The sequence below is a fragment of the Podarcis erhardii genome, assembly GCF_964252035.2.
Source record: "Podarcis erhardii genome assembly, chromosome: 1".
NCBI classification, from domain to species: Eukaryota; Metazoa; Chordata; class Lepidosauria; order Squamata; family Lacertidae; genus Podarcis; species Podarcis erhardii.
The window spans coordinates 32,768,473-32,783,326 of NC_138497.1; the positions used below are offsets into that span (position 1 = coordinate 32,768,473).

General features: G+C 48.2%; 1 pseudogene across 2 annotated transcripts; it reads left to right on the plus strand.

The window, feature by feature from the left end:
- Window positions 1–2,813: 2,813 nt before the first annotated feature.
- LOC309343789 (phosducin-like protein pseudogene) lies at window positions 2,814–10,341 on the plus strand (annotated as a pseudogene). 2 transcript variants are annotated; one of them, XR_014161718.1, is made up of 2 exons: window positions 2,814–2,927; window positions 9,327–10,341. The product of XR_014161718.1 is annotated as a phosducin-like protein pseudogene (transcript). The 2 variants fall into 2 exon arrangements; XR_014161537.1 differs by lacking the exon at window positions 2,814–2,927 and adding an exon at window positions 3,939–4,122.
- The last annotated feature ends 4,513 nt before the right edge of the window (window positions 10,342–14,854 follow it).

The following is a 14,854-nucleotide window of genomic DNA, read 5'->3' on the forward strand; positions in this document are numbered from 1 at the left end:
CTGCTCAAACCCCTCATATTCTTAAGAGGGTCTCTTCTCCAGTCTTCAGAGAGTAGCTGAAGTGGGGAGGCAGAAAAAGGTCGTCCTTTACTTCCACTTTGCACTTTTGAATCTGAAATCTTAGGCGCAGTACTGCGCCCAGGGCTCAAACTGCTCACACTAATGAAATTCCCTGTTGCAAAATGCACCTAGAACAATGGGAGTTTTGAACACTGCCTGGGGGTATTAAAAAGGTGATGAGAGGCAGCCTCACTTGGGAGGATTCCTTTATTTATTGCATTTACAGTCTATCCCTCCTTTTCCTCTAAGGAGCTCAAGGTGGTATACATGGTTCTGCCCCCTCCTCATTTAATCACCACAACGACCCTGTGAGGGAGGTTAGGCTGAGAAGCAATGGCTGGCCCAATGTCATACAATGAGCTTCATGGCAAGTGGGGATTTGAACCCTGGTGTCCCAGTCCCAGTCCCACACTAGGCCAGAGGTTTTCAACCTTTTGGGGTCCACGGCTCCCTTGATCAACTACATTCTTTCTGTGGCACCCTGTGGGGCTCAGGAGCTCAGTTATGTCACCCCTAGCCTGCAGAGCTGGCAGCCTCTCACCCTTTTTTGAACATCCTTCCTTGTGGAGTGTTCCCTCAGCCTCCTCTCCTTGGGAGTCCTCTGGGCAGCTGCCCCTGGTCTCTTAGCTGCCCCTGCTGCCCCAAAGAGGGGTACCTCCTCACGTTGCCCCACTGGGTCCTGGGACTTGTTTGTCCATTCCCAACAGCAAGGGCTGGTGGACTAGCTGGCTAGGCTCCTTGACCCACTTGCTTACTTTGAGGCCACCTCAGCTCTGGCAACCAGCACCCCCTGACCAGCCCCAGAGGCACCATTCGCCTGCGGAGCTTGTAGCCAGGGCTGCTGCAACTAACAGCTGTGCAAGCCTTTGGGAGGCAGAGATGTGAGATGGCATCAGAGGAGGGAGGGAAGGAAAGAGGGACATAGGCCAGCGTTGCCCGTGGCACCCCTGGCCATCATTCAAGGCACCCCAGGGTGCCATGGCACACTGGCTGAAAACCATTGCACTAGGCTGACTCACATAGGGTTGCCACCTTTGTTCTGGAAAAATATGGGCCAGGGGGGTGGGGGGCGATTTCTTTTTTTTTTAATCTGGTGCTGAAGTGACTTCAAAGCAATCCATTGCAATCTACTGCAGCCAAACAGGATTTCCCTTCTGGAAATTTTCACACACAATCACACACACATACACATGAAATTGTAAATCTGTCTGTTCTTTGCTACCCAGACCTTAAATACCTGACCTTTCACTACCCTTTCAAACACATGCATTTGGAGAGGTTCCCTAACTTTGCAGAGAGAGAGAGAGAGAGAGAGAGAGAGAATACCTGAAATACAGGACAAACTATCAATAGCAGGACGTAACATTTTACATTGAAATATGGGACGATTCTGTGATATACAGGACAGATGGCAACCCTGCTCATGCATTATAGTGGTGTGTAAGCTGCCGTTTGAAAATCACATTTTCAGTTTCTAAAGGGTTCCATTAGTCTCATTTTCTTCAGCATCTTTGATGAAACCAAAATATATGAAGATATACAAACAGTAAAAAAACAAACTAACACCCTTCTATTGAACCTAATTTATTCAGCCTCCAGGGAGTATAGTCTCGAGGTACCTCCATTACAGCCTCTACTGTGTTTACACAACCTCAGCCAAATTGCACTTTTGCAAAGTTTAGAAAATAGATGAAAAATGAAGCAAGGTGTACAAAAACATGCCATGAATCATTAAAAGAACACTGTGTACTGTTCCAGTATACACATGAGATGCTTGGGAATTGGGTGGGGAAAGTGCTGGTGTGCTCAAGTCTCTCTCGTGGGCTTCCCCAAAGAGGTGTCTGGTTGGCTCCCCAGATAACAGAGTGTTGGACCAGATGGTCCTTTAGCCTGATGCAGCAAGCATTTTATTATGTTCTAATGACAAACTGTTTTCTACAAGGTTCTGTGTAGATAGAAGATCGTTTTGTCCTGCTTTATATGCGCTTTTTCGGAGACAATAGCTTTACCGTAGCGCCATCTTATGGTGTATTTTGGAAAGTTCAAGAAATATCAGTTGAGTAGTACTGTATTGTTCATATAATAGCTTATGTATTTTGGTTGCTGGTTTATTGTTTTGCATTTTGCATTAATTCAGATTATTGATTCTTATGGGGTTCTCACTATTTTCGGCTAGAGGTAACTTTTTAATACTAAGGTTATGTTCTGACGGATAGTTTTCGCTCCCGCTATTCTATTCTTTAGGGTCTCCTTGTGAAAATAGTGCTAAATGTCCTCCCTGTTGTACTCTGTTAACTGTAAACTTGTGTTAAATATGTTCGTCGTCCTGAGCGGAACCCAGTAGCTTGGCTGGGGGGCGGGGGTAGGTAGAAGGAGAAGAGATAAATAGGCAGGAAAAAATTAGGCTGAAATGTGACTAATAAAGATTTCCCTTAATTTTTTTTTTAATTAAAAAAAAACCATCCCTGCCTCTTGGGCTATGGAGCCATCTCCTCCGCTTGCTTATCCACGTGCAGATCAAGCAAAGGCTCGAGAGACCGGCATCGTAGGCAGAGTGGTGTGGGGAAGCAGAACTCCGTCGGACAAGGCAGCCAAAACAAAGACGGCCACTCGAACCCAGAGACACAGGCAGAGTTCCACGCCCCCTCGCTCTCTTTGCTGAGGCTTGGCTGGGAAGAGTGCGAGAAGGCGGAGCCAGAGCGACTCCCGCATGCAGATGAGGCAACGCCGCGGAGCATTATGGGGGAGCACGAAACGGGCTTCGGGGGCCCTCGGAGAGATCGGGGCTCCGTCAGACTGGTCGGTAGATGATGCCCGACTGCGAGCGAGAGAAGGAAAGCGGGGACGGGGCCCTCGGGCAGGGCTTGGTATGCTCGCTGTGTTTTGAAGGGGTGCGGGAGGACGGCGGCCCGGGTCCGGGCGGAGCAGAAAGCATACTTACCTGGCAGGGGAGACACCTTGATCATGAAGGAGGTTTTCCCAGGGTGAGGCTCATCCATTGCACTGCGGGTGTGCTGACCCCTGCGATTTCCCCAAATGCGGGAAACTCGACTGCATAATTTGTGGTAGTGGGGGACTGCGTTCGCGCTTTCCCCTGACAATTCATGTGCAAAGAATAGAATTAATGTGCTTTGTTCATATTATTTTTCTACGTTCGCGATTCTGATTTTAAAAAATGAACGTCTGAGGAAACGGGTCACACTTTGGTCAGTATAGTTGCGTGCCGATGAGTGCTACTTGAGTGACGAAGGGATCCTGTGCTCTGGTCTCCTTGTGGGATCCGCAAGAGACACGACTGCCTGGTTGGTCCCCGGGAGAAGAGCGTTACACCAAGTGCGTGTTGGGTCTCAATCTCGTTTTCTTACGTTCTAACATCAACAGATTGCATTTCCACAAGAAACATTGCGAAGTTGACCTGGCTTTATAAGCTTTCCCTCAGACAATGGCTTTGCAGTAGCGCCATCCTATGGCATTCGTGGAAATCTTGTATATATATTGAGCATTGTTCAGGTAATAGCTGAAGGGTGTTTCTTTTCCATCTCCCTTTAATTTCCACACTAGTTCTTCTCATGGCGTTCTCATTGCCCACCGCACCCCACGTTTCTTTTTAATGCTAAGGCATTCGGTCAGGTTCCTGCGGATCCTTTTCACGGCAACTCTTCTGCCTCCGTTTTGCTCAGTAGCTTTTCCTTGGGAAACTGCCTCCGATCGCCTTCTCTGTAGTACAGTGGTACTTCGGGTTACATACGCTTCAGGTTACACACTCCACTAAGCCAGAAATAGTGCTTCAGGTTAAGAACTTTGCTTCAGAATGAGAACAGAAATCGTGCTTCGGCGGCAGCGGGAGGCCCCATTAGCTAAAGTGGTGCTTCAGGTTAAGAACAGTTTCAGGTTAAGTACGGACCTCCGGAACGAATTAAGTCCTTAACCCGAGGTACCGCTGTATTTCTGTTAACTACAAGTTAGGTTAACAAGTTTGTCCCGAGCTGGACTCCGTAGCTGAGGGGGGGTGGGGAATGAGAGGAGCACAGCAATAGAGGCGGACCATTTGGGCGGACAAATGTGAGTAATAACGCCTTAGGAATCACTGAAGTCTGTTTCTTCCAACGTCTGGGGTGGATAACCAGCCCCGGGCCTGACCCTTGGGCTGTGGAGCCAAAGCGTGTCTGGTCCTTGCCCTTATAAGAATTGCAGGCAAGGCGCTGAGGGCTGGACAGTACAAGGACTACAACCAAGGCAGCCGCTGGAACAGAGGCCTTTGGCTGGAGCGGGGCTTGGCTGGGAAGAGCGGGAGGAGGAGGAGGCACTCTCGCATGCAGATGAGGCGCCACCACGGAGCATTATGGGAGAGCACAAATGGGCTTCGCGAGCCTTTGGAGAGGTCGGGGCTCCGTCAGGCTGGAGGGGTAGATGACGCCCGACTGCGAGCGAGGCAAGGGAAGCGGGGATGGGGCACTCGGGTATGGCTTGGTATGTTCGCTGTGTTTTGAAGGGGTGCGGGAGGACGGCGGCCCGGGTCCGGTCTGCAGAGAAAGCATACTTACCTGGCAGGGGAGACACCTTGATCATGAAGGAGGTTTTCCCAGGGTGAGGCTCATCCATTGCACTGCGGGTGTGCTGACCCCTGCGATTTCCCCAAATGCGGGAAACTCGACTGCATAATTTGTGGTAGTGGGGGACTGCGTTCGCGCTTTCCCCTGACAATTCATGTGCAAAAAACAGGAATGAAAGTTCTAGAAGTAATTTAGTATTTGTATTTTTTGTGGCACGTGACTGGTGCCTGTTTCTTTGCAGGACTCGTGGCTTTTTGTGTGTACGTTTTCTTTGGTCTTTGGTTTGTTTTTCAGACTGAGACAGTCCTATGTAGTCCAAAAGTTTGTAGTGTATATGGGAGGTGTATCTAAAATCGTTACTGTGCAATCCAATATAGAATATACAAAACATAACAAGAAGGTAGAACTCGACTGCATAATTTGTGATTCCAGGGATTGTGTTCATGCTTTCCACTAACTGGTGTTAAAAAAATCCAGAAGGATGCACTGCCTGGAGTTGAGGAGTTTCTGCCGGATTTCTCCACTCCTTGGGAGCCTGCTGTGGAAAATGGGGTGAAGGAGGAATCAGTGTCTGGGGGTGTGTGCCAGAAAAACGGGTGCAGCAGGAGGAATGACTAGTGTGCAAAAACCAGAATTAATATGCCCTATTCATACTCTTTCTACATTTTATTCTACTTTCAAATTTGTCGCAATTCTGATTAAAATCAAACTTCTCAGGAAATTGGCCGCATTTTGGTCAGTAAAGTTGCCTCATGTTGAGTGCTGCTTGCTAGGAATCAGGAGTGCCAAAGGGATCCTGTGCTCACGGCCTCCATGTGGGATTTGCAAGAGACGTCTGTCTGGTTGGTCCCTGGGAGAAGAGCATTCCACCAAGTACAGTAGCTGTTGGGTCTCATCCCCGTTTTCTTACGTTCTAACATGAACTGATTGGATAACCACAAGAAACACCGCGAAGTTGCTCTGGCTTTATAAGCCTTTCCACAGGCAATGGCTTTGCATTAGTAATAATAATAATAATAATAATAATAATAATAATAATAATAATAATTTATTTATACCCCGCCCATCTGGGTGGGTTCCAACAAAACACTAAAATACAATAACCTATTAAACATTAAAAGCTTCCCTAAACATGGCTGCCTTCAGATGTCTTCTAAAAGTTTAGTAGTTATTTTTCTCTTTGACATCTGGTGGGAGGGCGTTCCACAGGGCGGGTGCCACTACCAAGAAGGCCCTCTGCCTGGCTTCTTGTAGCGAGTGAACTGCCAGAAGGCCCTCGGCGCTGGACCTCAGTGTCTGGGCTGAATGATGGGGGTGGAGACGCTCCTTCAGGTATAGTGGACCGAGGCCATTGAGGGCTTTAAAGGTCAGCACCAACACTTTGAATTGTGTTCGGAAATGTACTGGGAGGCAGTGTAGGTCTTTCAAGACCGGTGTTATATGGTCTCGGCGGCCGCTCCAGGTCACCAGTCTAGCTGCCGCATTCTGGATTAGTTGTAGTTTCCGGGTCACCTTCAAAAGTAGCCCCACATAGAGTGCATTGCAGTAGTCCAAGCGAGAAATAACCAGAGCATGCACCACTCTGGCGAGACAGTCTGCGGGCAGATAGGGTCTCAGCCTGCGTACCAGATGGAGCTGGTGAACAGCTGCCCTGGACACAGAATTGACCTGTGTCTCCATGGACAGCTGTGAGTCCAGAATAACTCCCAGGCTGCGCACCTGGTCCTTCAGGGGCAGGATTCAACCTCAATCTGTTAGCCGCCATCCATTCTCCAATCGCCTCCAGACACTCACACAGGACCTTCACCGCCTTCACTGGTTCCGATTTGAAAGAGAGGTAGAGCTGGGTATCATCCACATACCAGCGGCTGCATATAGATGTTGAAAAGCATGGGGAAAAGGACAGAACCCTGAGGCACCCCACAAGTGAGAGCCCAGGGGTCTGAACACTCATCCCCCCCCACCACTTTCTGAACACGGCCCAGGAGGAAGGAGCGGAACCACTGTATGACAGTGCCCCCAGCTCCCAGCCCCTCTAGACGGTCCAGAAGGATGTTATGGTCAATGGTATCAAATGCCGCTGAGAGATCCAGCAGAACTAGGAAACAGCTCTCAATCACCTTGCCCAAGAATGGAAGATTTGAGACTGGGCAATAGTTGGCCATATTGGCAGCATCTAAAGATGGTTTTTTAAGAAGCGGTTTAATAACCTCCTCTTTCAGCGGGTCTGGGAAGGCTCCCTCATGGAGGGAGGCATTCACCACCTCACAAAGCCCATCGCCCAGTCCTTCCCGGCTAGCTTTTATAAGCCAGGATGGGCAAGGATCCAGGAGACAGGTGGTTGGCTTCACTCGTCCAAGCAGCCTGTCCACATCCGCGGAGGTAACAGATTGGAATTGATCCCACATAACTTGACTAGACAGAACTCTAGCACTCTCCTGCCCCGGCCCTGCTCCCATGGTGGAGTCTACCTCTTCTCGAATCTGAGCGACTTTATCTGCAAAAAACTTTGCAAAATCATTGCAGGAGATCATGTGGCCCGTAGCACCATCCTATGGCGTTCGTGGAAATCTTGTATATATATTGAGCATTGTTCAGGTAATAGCTGAAGGGCGTTTCTTTTCCATCTCACTTTAATTTCCACACTAGTTCTTCTCATGGCGTTCTCATTGCCCACCGTACCCCACGTTTCTTTTTAATGCTAAGGCATTCGGTCAGGTTCCTGCGGATCCTTTTCACGGCAACTCTTCTACCTCCGATTTGCTAAGTAGCTTTTCCTTGGGAAAGTGCCTCCGATTGCCTTCTCTGTGGTATTTCTGTAAACTACAAGTTAGGTTAACAAGTTTGTCCCGAGCTGGACTCCGTAGCTGAGGGGGGGTGGGGAATGAGAGGAGCACAGCAATAGAGGCGGACCGTTTGGGAGGACAAATGTGAGTTATAACGCCTTAGGAATCACTGAAGTCTATTTCTTCAACATCTAGGGTGGATTTGCAGCCCCGGGCCTGACCCTTGGGCTGTGGAGCCAAAGCATGTCTGGTCCTTGCCATTATAAACATTGCAGGCAAGGCGCTGAGGGCTGGACAGTACAAGGACTACAACCAAGGCAGCCGCTGGAACAGAGGCCTTTGGCCGGAGTGGGGCTTGGCTGGGAAGAGCGGGAGGAGGAGGAGGCACTCTCGCATGCAGATGAGGCGCCGCCGCGGAGCATTATGGGAGAGCACGAAACGGGCTTCGCGGGCCTTCGGAGAGGTCGGGGCTCCGTCAGACTGGGCCGGTAGATGATGTACGGCTGCGAACGAGCGAAGGGAAGCGAGAACGGGGCCCTCGGGCGGGCCTTGGTATGGTCGCTGTGCTTTAAAGGAGTGCGGGAGGACGGCGGCCCGGGTCCGGTCTGCAGAGAAAGCATACTTACCTGGCAGGGGAGACACCTTGATCATGAAGGAGGTTTTCCCAGGGTGAGGCTCATCCATTGCACTGCGGGTGTGCTGACCCCTGCGATTTCCCCAAATGCGGGAAACTCGACTGCATAATTTGTGGTAGTGGGGGACTGCGTTCGCGCTTTCCCCTGACAACTGGTGTACCAAAAAACAGAAATGAAAATTCTAGAAACAACGTAGTTTCTTTATGGCGTACGGACTCATGCCTGTTTCTTTGCAGGAGACATGAATTTTTTGTGTACATTTCCTTTGGTCTTTGGTTTGTTTTTCAGACTGAGAGAGTCCTATCTAGTCCAAAAGTTTCTAGTGTAATATATGGGAGGTGTATTTAAAATCGGTACTGTGCAATCTGGTATAGAATATACAAAACATAACATAACAAGAAGGTAGAACTTGACTGCATAATTTGTGATACCTGCATAATTTGTGATACCGGGGATTGTGTACAAGCTTTCCACTAACTGGTGTTAAAAAAACCAGAAGGAAGCACTGCCTGGAGCTGAGGAGGGGGCTTCTGCTTGATTTCTCTACTCCTTGGTAGCCTGCTGTGGAAAATGGGGTGAAGGAGGAATCAGTGTCTGGGGGGGGGGGCGGTGCGCCAGAAAAACGGGTGCAGCAGGAGGAACTGCAGGCATGTAATAACACAGGAAAAACTCGGGGTGTGTGTGTGCACACTGCAGAAGAGCAGCAGGTTCCTGCTGATTTTCTTACTGCCCTGCAAAGTGCTGCAGACAAGAGCACAATGGTGGTCACACAGCAATACCTAGCAGGTTAAAGAGAGGAGCAAGCCCTCAAAAATGCTCTGTTTCTCTAAATCAGGAACCTTTTGGGCTCCACACACCAGATCCTTATTGGGATTGGCCTTCTGGCACCGAATTTGACATGTGAGCAGCACAGCCTACCTGTCTCAGTTAGCCTGACAGTTAGTTCCTTGCACATCCAAGCCAGACTGCTTGGATCCTAACAATGGCAAACTACTTTTGAAAGCATCATTTTCAAACTGGGGGGCACTAGGCTAGCAACAGCCCTTTGCCCTGGAATATGTAGTGGCTTCGATCCCTGTCTAGATCTGAAGTACTGTTCTCCTCTGTTCCCTAAGGAAATGTTGAGAGGTTTGTTTTGTTTTTTCAATCCAAGATTTCAGCAATCAGTATTCTCCATGGATGCCCTTTTCTAACCAGTTCCTTCCTCGCAGAGTCCTATGTATTCCTGTCACTCCAACACTTATACTTTGAGCCTTCTTCTTCCACTAAACTACCTCTCTGTTTTCTTCTAGCTTACATTCCTCCTTGTGCGAAACATACTATAGATCTAGAAGTCTCTTCCAAGCCACATTCTGCAGAAAGAATTACATAGGAACAACGGGAAAGAGTGGCAGGAGACCTGTCGGAATTTGTTTGTCTTGCCTACAAAGAATAATTTCAAATCTTTCGAAGACGGTGTGGCACTAGCAATGTGGAAAGGGAACTTAACAGCATGCTGCGACCCCACTAACCAACAGATGGACATGTCAAAGAGGCCGAGCAGCGATGGCAGTTCGGTAAACACAGGCCCCAAAGGGGTGATCAACGACTGGAGGAGATTCAAGCAGCTGGAGACAGAGCAGCGGGAGGAACAGTGCCGGGAGATGAAGCGCCTCATCCAGAAGCTCTCGATGACATGCAGGTCCCACCTGGACGATGAGGAGGACAAGCGGAAGCAGCAGGAGCTCCAGAAAAAGCTGGATGGCAAGCTAACCCTGCAGGAGTACAGCGCGCTGCGTGAGGGCCCAGATGACGAGGAGTTCCTGCAGCAGTACCGCAAGCAGCGCATGGAGGAGATGCGGCTGCAGCTGCGCGGCGGGCAGCACTTCCAGCAGGTTGTTGAGATCCACAGTGGGGAGGCCTTCCTGGACACTATTGACAAAGCGCCCAAGAATTCCCTGGTGATGGTCCACGTCTACGAGGATGATGTCCCAGGGGCCGACTCCCTCCACGGATGCATGGTCTGCCTGGCCACTGAGTACCCCATGGTCAAGTTCTGCCGGGTGCGGAGCTCCCTGATCGGCGCCAGCTCCCGCTTCACCACCAGCGCCTTGCCGGCACTCCTGGTCTACAAGGGTGGGGAACTGGTGGGCAACTTTGTCCGTGTCACTGACCAACTGGGTGAGGACTTCTTCGCCGGGGACCTGGAGGGCTTCCTGCAGGAGTGCGGCCTGCTCCCTGAGAAGGACGTGGTGCTCCTCACCTCTGTCCTCGATGCCTCCTCCTCCTCCTGCCTCAGCGAGGACAGTGACCTGGAGATCAACTGAGGGCATCCTAGGGGGAGCAGAGAGGCACCTGTGAAGGGGCGAGTAGAAAAGCCCACCCTTCACCTATGGAAGCCCAGAAGGCCCAGAAAAAGTTAAATATGGAGAATAAATGGTTGAGATATTCGGATTTATTGTTGGAAGATAATAAAGGATTTAAATTAAGACCATTTGAGCAAATTAAAGATAAATTGGATTGGCTACATTATTACCAGATCAATGAACTGTTTAAGCTTGATAAGAAAAATGGTTTTGCATCGGGGAAAACCAAATTGGAAATGGAGTTGTTAGATACTAATGTCAAAAACTTATCGAAAATGTATAATTTACTGTTGGAGTGCCATACAAAGGATGACCAAGTCAAATCTGTGATGATAGATTGGGCAAGAGATGTTGGGCACAATATAATGTTGGAAGATTGGGAAAGGTTGTTGAAGAAAGGGGTTAAGTTTACTGCATGTACTGTACTAAAAGAAAATATAATGAAAATGATGTATAGATGGTACTTAACCCCAGTTTACTAACAAAGATTTATCATTTGAGTGTTAATTTATGTTGGAAATGTAAAGAAAAGGAAGGCACCTTTTATCATATGTGGTGGATGTGTCCCAAGGTGAAAGACTTCTGGGGAAAGATTTATAATGAGTTGAAAAAGATGTTGAAATATACATTTATAAAAAAACCCAGAGGCCTTTCTACTTGGAATAATAGGTTTGGAACCACCCATGAAAGACATTAGATTGTTTTTGTATGCCACAACTGCAGCAAGAATTCTGTTAGCCAAAAACTGGAAATTACAAGAAATACCAACAGTGGAGGAATGGCAGATAAAGATGATGGACTTTTTGGAGCTGGCTGACCTGACCGGAAGAATCCTCGAACAGAAAGAGGAGGAGTATCAACAAGAATGGAAGAAATTTAAGGATTATTTAGCCAAATATTCTAAGATTATATAAGTAGAATTATTTGTGAGTACCATATTGGCTTAGGAGTTAAATATGTTAAATAGCATATTATAGATAGAAGTTAATATGATAAGAAAGAAAGAAGTTAATTGACCAAGTTACCGTATTTTTCGCTCTATAACATGCACCCGACCATTACACGCACGTAGCTTTTAGAGGAGGAAAATCCGTAGGCATGTCACCCGTAGGCATTCCCTCCATAACACGCACAGACATTTCCCCTTACTTTTTAGGAGGAAAAAAGTGAGTGTTATGGTGCAAAAATAACGGTAATCGTATTTGAAAACAGTACAGTGGTGCCCCGCAAGACGAATGCATCACAAGACGGAAAACCCGCAAGACGAAAGGGTTTTCCGTTTGCGAGTTGCTTCACAAGACGAATTTCCCTATGGGCTTGCTTCGCAAGAAGAAAGCCCATAGGGAAATCTCCGGGGACCTCTTTTAAATGCTGGCGGTGGGGAGCAAAGCCTTTTCCCCCCCTCCGGCCTTCAGAAGAGGTCCAGGAAGGCCGGCGGGGGCCGAAAGGCTTTGCTCCCCACCGCCAGCATTTTAAAAGCGGTCCAGGATAGCAGGGAAGCGTTTCTCCGCTATCCCGGAGGGCTTTTGAAGGCTTTTGAAGAGGTCCTGGACCTCTTCTGAAGGCTGGCGGGGGGCGAAAGTCTTTGCTCCCCCCCCCGCCTGCCTTCCCGGGGGCTTTAAAATCACCCCGGGACAGCAGAGAAGTCCACTGTCCGGGGCGATCTTAAAATGCTGGCGGGCGGCAGCGAAGCCTTCGCTGCCGCCTGCCAGCATTTTAAAAAACCCCGGGACAGCGGAGAAGTCCTCTGCTGTCCCGGGGTTTTTTAAAATGCTGGGGGTGGGAAGAAAAGCCCTTGTCCCCCCCCCCCAGCCTTCAGAAGAGGTCGGGGGACAGACTGTCCCCGGACCTGGTCTGAAGGCGGTTTCCATAGGAACGCATTGATTGATTTTCAATGCATTCCTATGGGAAACCGTGCTTCGCAAGACGAAAAACTCGCAAGACGAAAAAACTTGCAGAACGAATTAATTTCGTCTTGCGAGGCACCACTGTATTGGAAAACTGCTACAATGATTTACATGGAAACTCAGCTAGGGGGGATTCGAGGAAGTCACTCAATAATGGTACAAAAGTGGGATTATAATAGTTACGATAATTGTTTGTATATTTGTTTGTTTTTTATATTGTAATGCTTTTCTTTTATGTTTGTTGTAAATTTGGAAAACCAATTTAAAAAATTGGAAAAAAGTAAGAAAAGCCCACCCTTTACTAGCACCTAGAAGGCAGTTACCCAGTTGCTACCCCCCCACCCCCCTTCCCAAATGGAGGAGCCACCTCAAGCCTCCTGCTGAAACCTGTCCAGCAGCCTGTGACCCCTCTGCTCTATGAAGAAATGAATGAAAAACAATCAGCGAAGCAAGTATTTAACAGACATCATAAAAAACGAATGTCAAACTTGCTGTATTTTAATAAATAATTATCAAATCAAGTACTATCTGCAGTCTATTTTTTTTTTTTAACACCAGTTAGTGGAAAGCATGAACACAATCCCCAGTATCACAAATTATGCAGTTGAGTTCTACCTTCTTGTATATCTCCTGTTTTGTATACTGTGGTGTAAACCACTGAGCCTTGGGCTTGCTGATTGGAAGGTCGGTGGTTTGAATCCCCGCAACTGGGTGAGCTCCCATTGTTCAGTCCCAGCTCCTGCCAACCTAGCAGTTCGAAAGCACGTCAAAGTGCACTGTTAATTGTTTTTACAGTGGTACCTCGGGTTACAGACACTTCAGGTTACAGACGCTTCAGGTTACAGACTACACTAACCCAGAAATAGTACCTCGGGTTAAGAACTTTGCTTCAGAATGAGAACAGAAATCGCGTGGCGATGGTTAGCTAAAGTGGTACCTCAGGTTAAGAACAGTTTCAGGTTAAGAACGGATCTCCAGAACAAATTAAGTTCTTAACCTGAGGTACCACTGTATTCTGATTTCATATGGCTAAATTTTGTAAGCTGCCTAAGGGGTCTTCTGTGGAAAGGCAGGATAGAATTCTTATAAACAAACCAATAAGGTTGCAATAAGGCTCCATATATTTATGAGTCTCTTCTCTATGTGCCATTTTAAGTTTAATTCCTTCAATGTAGATTTGATTAGAGTCTCTATAGGTCACTCTAATATGATGTATGTGTCAACATGCACAGCTTAAATAGCAGCTTTTGTGTTACCACCTGCAGGAATGATGAAAACCTGCAGCAATTCTGAATGAAAAATAAAACGTGATCTTAAAACGAAACAGAAAAAAAGTGCAAGTAGATAAATAGGTACCACCCCGGTGGGAAGGTAAATGGTGTTTCTGTGTGCTGCTCTGGTTTTGGCAGGAGTAGCTTAGTCATGCTGGCCACATGACCCGGAAAAACTGTCTGTGGACAAACACCGCAACACCAGAGTTGTTCACGACTGGACTTAACTGTCAGGGCTCCTTAATCTTTACCTTTACATTGGATTGCACAGTAACGATTTTAAATACACCTCCCATATATTACACTGGAAGTGAGAGCTGGACCATAAAGAAGACTGATCGCCGAAGAATTGATGCTTTTGAATTATGCTGCTGGAGGAGACTCTTGAAAGTCCCATGGACTGCAAGAAGATCAAACCTATCCATTCTGAAGGAAATCAGCCCTGAGTGCTCACTGGAAGGACAGATCCTGAAGCTGAGGCTCCAATGCTTTGGCCACCTCATGAGAAGAAAAGACTCCCTGGAAAAGACCCTGATGTTGGGAAAGATGAAGGGCACAAGGAGAAGGGGACGACAGAGGATGCGGTAGTGGAAGACTGGAGTGCCTGGCATGCTTTCTGGTCCATGGGGTCACGTAGAGTCGACTAAATTACAACAATATTACACTAGAAACTTTTGGGTGACATAGGACATCAGTCAAATGATGCAAATAGTAAAGAAGCTATATTATTTCTGTTTTTTGCACATGAATTGTCAGGGGAAAGCGCGAACGCAGTCCCCCACTACCACAAATTATGCAGTCGAGTTTCCCGCATTTGGGGAAATCGCAGGGGTCAGCACACCCGCAGTGCAATGGATGAGCCTCACCCTGGGAAAACCTCCTTCATGATCAAGGTGTCTCCCCTGCCAGGTAAGTATGCTTTCTCTTCAGATCGGACCCAGGCCCCCGTCCTCCCACACCTCTTCAAAGCACAGCGAACATACCAAGTCCTGCCCGAGGGCACCGTCCCCGCTTCCCTTTGGTCGCTCGCAGTCGGGCGTCATCTACCGGCGCAGCCTGACAGATCTGCGATGTCTCTGAAGGCCCGCAAAGTCCGTTTCGTGCTCCCCCACAATGCTCTGCAGCGGCGCCTCATCTGCATGCGGGAGTGGCTCCTCCTCCTCCTCCTCCTCCTCCCTCTCTTCCCAGCCAAGCCCCGCTCTGGCCAAAGGCTTCTGTTCCTTTGTACAGTACTTTGTACTGTTGAGCCCTCGGCGCCTTGCCTGCAATTATTATAAGCTGGAAAAATGCAACCTGT